The sequence below is a fragment of the Megascapheus bottae genome, chromosome Y (assembly GCF_031878675.1).
Source record: "Megascapheus bottae isolate mThoBot1 chromosome Y, mThoBot2.hap1, whole genome shotgun sequence".
NCBI lineage: Eukaryota > Metazoa > Chordata > Mammalia > Rodentia > Geomyidae > Megascapheus > Megascapheus bottae.
The window spans coordinates 8,822,559-8,833,400 of record NC_143548.1 but is presented as its reverse complement, the minus strand read 5'-3'; the positions used below and the strand labels follow the sequence as shown (position 1 = coordinate 8,833,400).

General features: G+C 42.7%; 1 pseudogene; it reads left to right on the top strand.

The window, feature by feature from the left end:
* The first annotated feature begins 775 nt into the window (after positions 1-775).
* Positions 776-6,842, top strand: LOC150040289 (hormonally up-regulated neu tumor-associated kinase pseudogene; annotated as a pseudogene).
* Positions 6,843-10,842: the final 4,000 nt, after the last annotated feature.

The window sequence follows — 10,842 nt, the reverse complement described above, 5'->3', positions numbered from 1 at the left end:
TAATGGGGGGAGGAGCCACCATAGTGGCCCTGGCTGAGAAGCCCAAGCGAGGTTGAGGGTGGAGGCAATCCCTGAGCTGGGAGTGACTGGAGCAATAGGGGAAGAAAAGGGAGGAGGAAGAGTTTGGAACCACCCAGCTTCTTCTGAGAAGTTTGTCAGGAGAAGGGCTGAGAAGTGAGTGGAGAGGAACGGGCTTTGCAGGCAGCTGCTGTTGCTGAGGCCTGGGGGAGGAGATCGTAGGTTTAAGGCAGAGGTTTTGAGTGCTGTTTCTTGATCTGCTGGTCAGTCGGAGAGAAAGATTTCGAGAGATTAGAGTTCCGGATAGGGCTGGAGGAGTAGAAAGCTACTGTACCTGGTCCCACTATCCCAATTACCGTGATATAAGTAAATACCAGAGAATTATGGGATCAAAAGTGCTGTCATTCGGCCATTTAGAGGTTTTTTTGGTAGATCATGGCTTGGCCATGCTTCCTTAAGTGGAGAGAGAATATATTGGCCAGGAATGCACCCGAGGTGAATCAGGTGGGATTTTAAGCTAAGGTCTACTAGTTCGGCTATCACTGAATATACTTAGCCTTAGGGAGGAATGGTGAGAAAGAGCAGTGAGCTCATCAACTGACCCTTGTGTCTCAGACCCCAAACCTGGTTCTTAGGTCTGAGGCCTTAAGGCTTAGCAGTGGCCTAGTACCAGGTCTATGAGCAGGAATAAGTAAAGACAGCACTGCTAATAGGGATACATCACCATGGGGATTCCCAGTCCACTTACCCTGTGATGATGGAGACCAGTGAAGTGGATGTCGATAAGCACTTGGCGGAAGGCAGTTGTTGGTCTGGCAGAAAGAAGTGCAAGGGTTCAGGAGCTAGGTTCCTTGGACAGCTGAGATTCCATGAAGGGAAGAGCAAATTCCCAAGAGGACATGTTGGTGCCCATATTGGGCACCAAATGTTAAACAATGTGAGGACTTTGCCAGGAATCATGCAGAGGTCCAGGTACAGGGAATGAAGGAAGAAGTTTTAGGGGATGAGGCTAGGCGGGGTGGAGTATAAGGGACCCCTTCTCACATATGCCACATGAAAGAAGTGCCGACCATTGTCTGAGTGACTTCTATAACCTGTGAGGTCTAGGGGAGGAAAAGAGGAGGGAACCCAAGGTGGAAAGGAAGACTAGGAGTTTCATTGTGGCAGACTAGGATTTATGGATACTCTCCATATGGCAGATAAGGAGCATGTACAGTTGTCCAGGTGTGAAAGTCAACTGCCCAGAAAAGGACTGTCTCAAGGTGAAGGGATGGATGCTGCCTACTATCTTCTGTAATAAAAGGGTTTAGTGTTGCTTGTGCAGGGATCCTACCAAACCGTGGTAGAGTTGACCCCTGGACCTACACTAGACAGAGCCATCCTTCACAACCCGGAAGAAGTCTTTCATGTTCATGCTCTTGCGCTCAGAGCTCTGTACCCTCTTGGTGTTTGACGGCTGGCTGCAAAAATGCCATTTAATTTCTCCTTAGACATGATAAGACGTGCGGTGTTCCACCACTTCCAAATAAGGCCCCCAGTACCATGCGCCCTTGTTAAGTGCAGTATCCCAAAGGCGTGCCATTGCCACTCTGCTGTTTCCAAACCAGTTGGCAGATCACAAATTATGTTTTTATTTAAGGTATACTAAAAAAATGCATGCAATAAAATGAACTTCTGGAACTCCGAATCACAGAAAAGGATAAATCCCTTCCCTTTTCCTCTCTGTATATACAGCCATCGAAGTAGTTTTAATGACGCTTTTAAAGTAGATAGAGTGTGACCATTAATTCTCTCATTTACTTTTACTAATCAGGTAAAGGAGGTAAAAACAAGTGCAGAGGTAAGAATAAGAATGAATCTCAGAAAAGAGAGTTGGTCTTTAAAGAGGCTGGACAGGGTAAGTAAGGCTTTTAGAGTTAGGCTTCCTTTATTAATGATAACTTTGTTGATGTTTAGCCTCAAAGGATCTTCTTTAAAACATAGCAAACTTGGAGTAGTGAGATTTGAAATGGGTTATCTGTGTTTGATCCATACAACCTGAACCACATCCATAGCCATTTGTTCAGGCAGCAAGGGTCTTCTTTTTTCTTTTACTTTTCTTCCGTTTTTTTGGTAGTGATCCTTGAAGCCTCCTATGTAACAGGGCCATAAGAACAGGGACCTGTTTTTCTTGAGCTAGGAGTCTCCCTAAGCTTATTTTCATGCTGTCTCAAAAGCTGCAATTCTTTTGTCTTCACTTCTTGGGTAGCTGAATTTTTGGGAGTGAGGGAAGTGGGTCCTGGGCCTTGAACTCTGGGCCCGGGTACTGTTCCTGAACTCTACAGCTGAAGAATACCACCCTACCCTTTGAGCCTCAGCCCCACTTCCCATTTCTAGTGGTTCATTGTAGATAAGGGTCTTATGGTGTTTAGTGCTTGGCCTGGCTGTGAACTGGGATCCTCAGATCTCAGCTTCCTGAGTATCCAGGAGTAAAGGAGATAGCCACTGGATAGCTGATTTATGCACAAATTCCAACGATACCCAGGCATAAAATGGATCTTACTCCTAATGCTGAGCTGTGCCCCATTTTTTTCTCCACATTTCTCAGTTTTCCTCATCTACAGTTCTGCAGATATTCTATCTGTAAGGATCATTTCTCTCTGTGTCTGTCATCCTCTGCATCACTCTCCTTCTATCTCTTCCTCTCACTTCTCTTATCCCTCTTGCTATTTTTTTTCAGGTCCTGGAGCTTGAACTCATGTTCTAGGTGCTGTCCCTGTACACTTTTCCTCAAGGCTGGCATTATACCATTTGAACTACAGCTCCACTTGAAACATTTTGGTAATTAATTGGAGGTAGGAGTCTTAAAGATTTACCTGGCTAACGTGGCTTCAAACTATGATCTTCATATCTCATCCTCCTAGGTAGCAGATATCAGCCTCCTGAGATGTTAGGACTGGAGGCATAAACCACCCTTGCCTGGCTAATTTCTCTAAAATACAAGCTGAGATGGAGGATGTATTGGTGGTATTTATGTTCTTTGCTTTGTGTGTAAGAAAATGATGGGTGAACATAACACAGAAATAAATTTAGCATCCAATGGTCTTATTAAAGAATTTATACTAGTGAATCATATTCTGAGGATTATTGTTTTCAGTAACCATACAGCATATTCAGGAGAAGTAATCCTAATTTGCAGGTACAGTGTTGCATGTCTGACATTTTAGCACTCTGAAGATGAAGGCAGGAAGATTTACAGTTCTACCCCAGACTTGGCTACATCATGTTGCTCTTTTCAAAGGAGTTTTAAAACCTGGAAAAACACATTCACCATTGTGATTATATTATATGCTTTTTCAAGGTAACATTGGACCTTCAGTACAACAAAATCTTACGTATTTTGCTATTTCACTTTCGTTTTTATCTACCCGCATGATTGTGTATAGTTATAATAAATTCTCCATAGGTCTAAATACTTCAAGAAGTGTTTCATCACATCCTGATATTATCATTTTTTAAACAAACATAGAATGATTGTAATTTAGCTTTCCATTTGATAACCTATGTTGTAGTAATTGTTCACTTCTGAGATAATCTTCTTCCAGATAGTAGCCTCCCTACTAATGGATACACTGAAAGGTGAACTGGAAATCAAGATGTACTCTAGTAAAATGAAATGAAGTGGTCGATTACTAAAACATTAAGAAATGTTCACCTGAATAATGCTAGAAAAGCCATTTACTGTATAATTTAATGAAATGTGCACTCAAATTTCCTTAGGTGTCTCAGTAACTTCTAGTCTTTATTGCATAACTGTGTGTTTCTCTTACTTATTTTTTCTCTTACTTCTTTTTTCTTATCACTAATATTGTCGGTGTAACTGGATAGAATGTATCCATACATAAGGGCTGGGGAAAATTCCTTGAGAAAAACAAAATGTATTCTCATATAAACACACTGATCCTCAAATTCAATTTGATATTTGCTTCTCAAGATTAATTTAATGGACAAGCAAAGATCTAAATCTATGTATCTTAACTCACAACAAATGCTGTAATACTTGACAGAGGTGTCTGCATTTAATAACTAGAACTAGCAGCTATATTTTTGGTACCTTCATGAAATAAATAAATGAAATGTTCAGTACATACTTCAGAATTTCCTTTTTAAGGCCAAACTATTCTTTTACAAGTGAAATAGAGGGGCGGGGAATTTGGCCTAGTGATGGAATGCTTATCTACACTGCATGAGGGTCTTGGTTCTGTTCCTCGATAGCACAAGCATAGGGGAAAAAATTCTGAAAGTGGTGCAGAGACTCAAATGGTAAACTTATCCTTGAGAAAGTCCAAGGACAGTGCTCAGGCCCTGAGCTCAAGGCCCACAACTGGCAAAAAACAAACAAACAAACAAAACCAACAACAACAAAAACTGTTTGTATTACCCCAACCCTCCTGCCCCAATGGTGGTACTGGGGTTGAACTCAGGACCGTTTACTTTTAAGGAAGGAACTCTTATTGCTTTCCGAGGTTTCTACTAGCTCCCCACTCATCTTCAACCACAGTGCTGGAATTCCTAGCGAGAGCAGTAAGACAAGAGAAACATATAAAGGGTATCCAAATAGGAAGAGAAGAAAGTCTATTCCTTTTTGTAGACAACATGATCCTGTATTTAAAGAACCCTATAGATTTCCTCATCCTAGCTACATGAGTTGGTTTGGAAGTTTGGCAAAGTAGCAGGTCATAAAATCAACCCACAAAAGCAATATCCGCAGTTGGGGCACTGGACCCCGAGGAGCTTAAGAGCTGCGAGTGCCATGACAGCGAAGTTGGGGACCGGCTCCTGGGCGAGTCGGCAGCGTCCGGGGCGGCCTGAGCTCGGAGGACGCAGGCCCGGCAGGAAGTGGCCTTCCAAGGGCTTGCAAGGGAAGTTTCTTGCCAGTCTGGGTAGTGGTGTGCTCTGTGAGCTGCTCTGCAGCTTCCAGCACCACAAGCAAGTGGGTAACTATCTCATGGCAGCAGAAAGCTGGGCGAGAGCAAGGGGCTGCATGGACTGACCGAAGAGATGGTAACAATAAAAGTCATGAATAAGAAGGGAGCCAAGAAGGACACTTATGTCATCCAAAATCTGAGGGGAGAGGAGCAGATCTAACAGATGATCCGCCACGCCAACATCACACAGCTGCTGGGTATTATCTCGTGTTGGAGCTATGTCCGGTGGCAACTTAACACCAAACAAGTGACTTGTGACAAGAGGCTGGAGGAGTCGCAAGCCCCAAGATGCATCTGGCAGCTCGTCTCCGTAGCGGAATGTCCGCGCGGGGCTGGGGTGGTGCACGGAGACCTGAAAATACAGAATTTGGTATTGGATGAAGACAATATCAAGCTCATTGACGTCGGATTGACCAACGGTGCAGCGATTCTGCATTATTTGGACCCCTTCAGCACCCAGTGTGGGGGTCCTGCCTGTGCTGCGCCCGAACTGCTGGCCAGGAAGAAATATGACCCCCAATTCGATGTCTACTCCATTGGCGTGAACGTGGACTTCATGTTGGCTAGGATCCTCCCTTTCACTGTGGAGCCTTTCAGCCCGAAGGCTTTATACCAGAAGATGGTGGGCAAAGAATTGAAGCCCCTCCCCATCGAGCTCTTCACAGGGGCCATCAATTTCCTTCCCTCTTTTCTGACCCCGTGAAGAGGACCAATATCCACCAGGCACTGGCAACTTGCAGCTCAATGAGAATTACACCGGGAAAGTGCCCTATAATGTCACCTTATCTCTGCAGGATTTCTCTGGAAGGCCTGAGTCCCTAGCATGGTGCTGCACATGTCTGAGAAGCCGGGCTGCAAAAACAGCGATGTCATGAACACAAAGCTGTCCAACCATGCCTGCCACATCCTTGCCATCGACTCCCTCCTAAACAAGAAACGCGATCTCTACTTGTCAGGAAACTCTGAAATCCAGGACACCGTGTGCTCCATTTACAAGACCCAGCTCTACCAGACACAGGAGCCCTACCAAGAGGCAGTGGACACCCGGAAAAGACTTGGGAAGCCATGCTGCTGTGCAGGATAAGAAGCCCAAAGAACAAGAAAAGAGGGCATTTTCTTCATCAGATTTCCCAGTAAGTTGGACAGGAACCTGCCCTCACACAAAGCACCCTCGCTGTCCCTCCTCTCGCAGATTCAGAACATCAAAGCCCTGCTGAAGGACCTGAAGGCCTCGAGGTCTGCCATCCCTGACAACGATTCCTTTAGTTGCCACAATGCTTTCCAGAAAACCTCTGATTCCAGTTGGGTGGCACCATCTTCCATGGAGTTCATCCCCATCTCACATCCCAGGAGATGAAGAAAGCACGACACCAGCAGCTAGGGCCCGGCAGGGCTGGCATCCTTCCCGAGGTAGACCCCCACTCCACGGGGTTCGCTCCTTTGAGTCTGTCGATAGCGACGACCACATAGAACTGTTGTCTCCCCAACACTACAGGATCCTGAACACACCTGTGAGGAATCCCAGCGACAGGACACTCCAGGGCTCTTGTCGGGAAGTAGGTCACCTCTCCAGACCCCGTAGCATCCCACCCTGGTCTCATGAAGATAAGAGCAGCCTCCCAAAAGAGGAATGGGTGTGTTCCCCACCTGCTGTTCCCCGAAGTGGCCCCGTGCAGCCCCTGAGGTGCCCCATCTGTGTGAAGACCGAGGCAGGTTCTCCATGATGGGCACTGGCTATATGTGAGCAAGCGACACCAGAGCCTGAAGGCCTCTGCGGAGGGGTCCCTGGAGCCCAGAATGCCCCTGCTGCAACCCACCGGACCCAGGAGCTTTTCCTTTGTCATGGCTGTGTTTTAAGAAGCAAAAAGAACGCTTGCAAAACAAAACACCACCACGTCTAAAAGAACATATGTAATGATCAAGTTGATTTCATTCCAGGATGCAGGGAATAATCCAGATTATAAAAATCAATAGATTAATTATAACAAATAAGCCGATTAAACAAAAAAGGGCACAAAATCATCTCAAGTAATTCAACATCCCTGGGGCTGGGAGTTTGGCCTAGTTGTTGAGTGCTTGCCTAGCATGCACGGAGATCCAAGTTCAATTCTTCGGTGCCACATATACAGAAAACAGCCAGAAGTGGTAGAGAAAGTCCAAGGACAGTGCTCAGGCCCAGGACTAGCAAAAAAATTTCAAACATCCCTTCACAATAACAGTTTGGAGGAAAGTAGGATTAGAAGAAATATACTTACACATAATAAAAGGTATGCATGGCAAACCCAAGCCAATATCATGCTAATCAAGGAAATAAAAACATTTCTTCTAATCTCAAGAATAAATAAATGTTATTATCAATTCAGTGCTTGAATTCCTAGATGGGGGGAGGGTAAAATCCTTATGTTGGCACAGCACCCAGGCTGAGTTCAAGCCTCATGACCAACAAAATAAACAAACAAATAAACAAATAAAGAGATAGGTAAACAGATAGATAGACAGATAAATGTGAATCCCTAGGGACTATGAATATTCCCTGCTTTGCACTTTATTTTAATGGAATTTTAGGTAATGTTTAATTCTATGATTTCTTTTTGAGACAAATTATGAGACATAGTACTCAGGCTGTCCTCAAATGTGTGATCTAAGTGCTAAAGTTAAAAGCATAAATCAATTTGCCTGGCATAGATAAAATATAATTTTTATATATGCATTTCCTGACATCCAACAAAAGTTATATTCATATTACAGAATACATCATTATCTGGGGCTGAAATTTGAAATTTGAGGTTGAAAAATCAAATGCCTTTTTTTTCACTTGGTAGTAGTGATGTTTGAAATTGGTGTCTTCAAGTGCTCTACCACCTGAGTGCTCTTTGATACTGGGTCTTTCCTGCCTTTGCACTGGGGACTGCCTTAGATCACAAGCTTTTTTTCTAACGATTGGTCTATGTTTTCATTCCAGCTGGCACATTACAATGTGACAGCTATGCCTCCAGCTTGCATCCCCACAATATCTAGGCTTTTATCAAGATAGGATCTTACATTTTTTTCCTGTCAGCATGATGTGTAGAGGGGTTAGAGGTATGTTCGTAAGGTGGTGAGTACATTACTTTGTGAACATTGTTACACCTTCCCATATTTTGCTTCCACTTTCCCTTCCCCCAACCCTCCCAAGTTGTGAAGTTCATTTCCATCATATCTCTTAACCATCTCTGTTTCACTGGTTCATCCCTTGTCCTTTGTTTCATCATCTCTTTTTCTCCTTCAATTCCCTGCCTTAAATGAACAAATGAATATATGTACAATACACCAGGGATCAAAGTCAGTTGCAGCAACAACAGAAGATAAATTATAAGGAGGGAAAAAAGAGAAATAACTTGTGTTAGAGTGCTTGCCTAGCGTGCACTGGGTTCGATTCCTCAGTACCACATACACAGAAAAAGCCTAAAGTGGTGTTGTGGGTCAAGTAGCAGGGCAGTAGGCTTGTATCTGAGGACAGTGGCCAGGCCCTGAGTTTAAGTCACAAGACTGACAAAAAACCCCAAATTTAAAACATTAAAAACCACAAAACGATTTGGGAAATTCATTTGGGTTAATCCTATATGGTCATATACCCATAGCTTTTGAACAATTTCTCTGCTAAGATAATCCTAGACACATACTATTAATTATTAAAAATGAAGAAAACCATGGAGCCAGTGTATCTTTGGGCCTCGCTTACTTCACTTACTGTGATTTTTTTCTAAGTTTTTTCCATTTTCTTACTAATGGGTCAATGTTGTTCTTTCTGATGGCAGTATAGAATTGCATTGTGCCATAATGAACATAGCTGTACTGTAGGTTTAGTATGCCCTTGTTTCTGGATATTTGAGTAGATGCCCAGGAGTGGAATTGCTGGGTCATAGGGGAGCTCTCCCAAAGTGACTGAAGAACTTTGGATCCCTTTTAGTGACATCCCCACCAGCATATGTTGCTATTAGATTTCTTGATAATGGCCATTCAAACTAGATTGAGGTGGAATCCGAAAGTTTTTTGACTTTCATTTCTTTTATGCCAACGAGCATTTCTTTATATGTTTATTGGTCAGTCTGATTTCCTCTTCAGAGAACTCTCTTTAAGCCTTTAGTCCACGTTCAAATGAGATGGTTATTTCTGGAATTAATCCATGCCAAGGATCACCATTTTATCTCTTATCGCTTCCTATAAACATTTCAGGACATATGTTTTGCCTCGAGGTTTTTGATCTGTCTAGAGTTGATTCTGGTGCAGGGGGACAAAGAAGGATCCAAGTCTGGTTTCCTACATGTGCTAACCAATTCTGCCAGCACCATTAGTTGAACAGGCTGCCTTTCTTCCATCCTAGTTTTTTGGTTTCCTTATCAAACAGTAGGTGGCCATAGGTCTGCTGCTTATTTCCTGGGACTCTGGCTCAGTTCCATTGGTCTCCAGGCTGATTCTTGTGTCACTGCTAAGCTGTTTTTATTTCCATAGCTCTGTAATAGAGTTTGAAGATTGGTATTTATTTTCCTCCAGTGCTATTTTCCTTCTAAGGATTGTTCTTACTATTAGGTGTCTCTTATTATTCCATTTGAATTTTTGGATTGCTTTCTGTTTCACTAAAAATTGTTGCTATGGCAATATCGACATTTTCACAATGTTAATTCTCCCAACCAGGAACATGGGAGGTTTGGTACACTCCCGTGGTTCCACTTTAATTTCCCTTTTTAGGTTTTTAAAGTTTTCATCCTAGAGGGCCTTCAATTTTTTTAAATTGCAATTAATAGAGGGTACATTATGTTCACCAGATATAAGGTGCATTACTTCAAAACATTGTTACACTTTCTCATGTTTTTGTCCTATTTCTCTCCCCCAGACCACACCCCTCATCTTGTTTACCCCTTTTTCTGTCCTATTTCAAATAAATAGCTAAACATATACACAGTATATCAGATGAAAAGGTAAGATACTGTAACCAAGGAAAAACACAAGAGAGGAGAAATAGCATAGTACACTATATGGCTCTCCTTTCCATATCCTGAAAGTCCTTTCATTTAGCCTAATCCTATAGGGTGTTATGAATCCAGATTTTGCCCTATTGTAATCCTCTGCTGGGAGAGTCCAAGGTTATACTAACTATAACAAATGAGGGAAACCACTGCATCTGTGTGCTTTTGGTTCTGGCTTACTTCCCTTAGTATGATTTTTTCCATTTCCATTTCCTTTCCATTACCTTGCAAATGGCAATGTTGTTCTTTCTAATGGCCGGATAGAATTCCATTGTGTATAAAGACCACATCTTGTTGATCCACTTAGGGACATCTTTGCTATGATAAACAGTGCTGCAATGAACATCATTGTGCTAGTGGATTTAGTATATCCTTGTTTCTGGACAATTGGGTAAATGCCAAGTAGTCGAATTGCTGGGTCATAGGGGAGCTCTATGTTTACAACCCCATCCACAGAGTAGTCGTGATCCCTCCAGAATCCATTTTTTATTAGATTTCTTGATCATGGCCATTCTAATTAGAATGAGTTGGAATCTCAGAGTTGTTTACATTTGCATTTCTTTTATGGCCAGACATGTCTATTACTTCTTCATGGGTGTGTCTACAGGCCATTCTTCTTTCTTCTTCAGAGAAGACATTCTTTAATTCTTTGGCCCATTTTTTAATGGGATGATTGTTTTTTGGAGATTAGTTTTGGAGTGATTCAGTTTTTTTAGCTGTTGATATATTTTATATATGAGGTCTCTGTTGTGTGGTTAGTTAAGATCTTCTTTCCCTCTCTGAGCTTTCTATTTAGCTTGCTAGTATCTCCTTTGACATCCAGAATCTCTGCAGCTTAATGCAGTCCCATT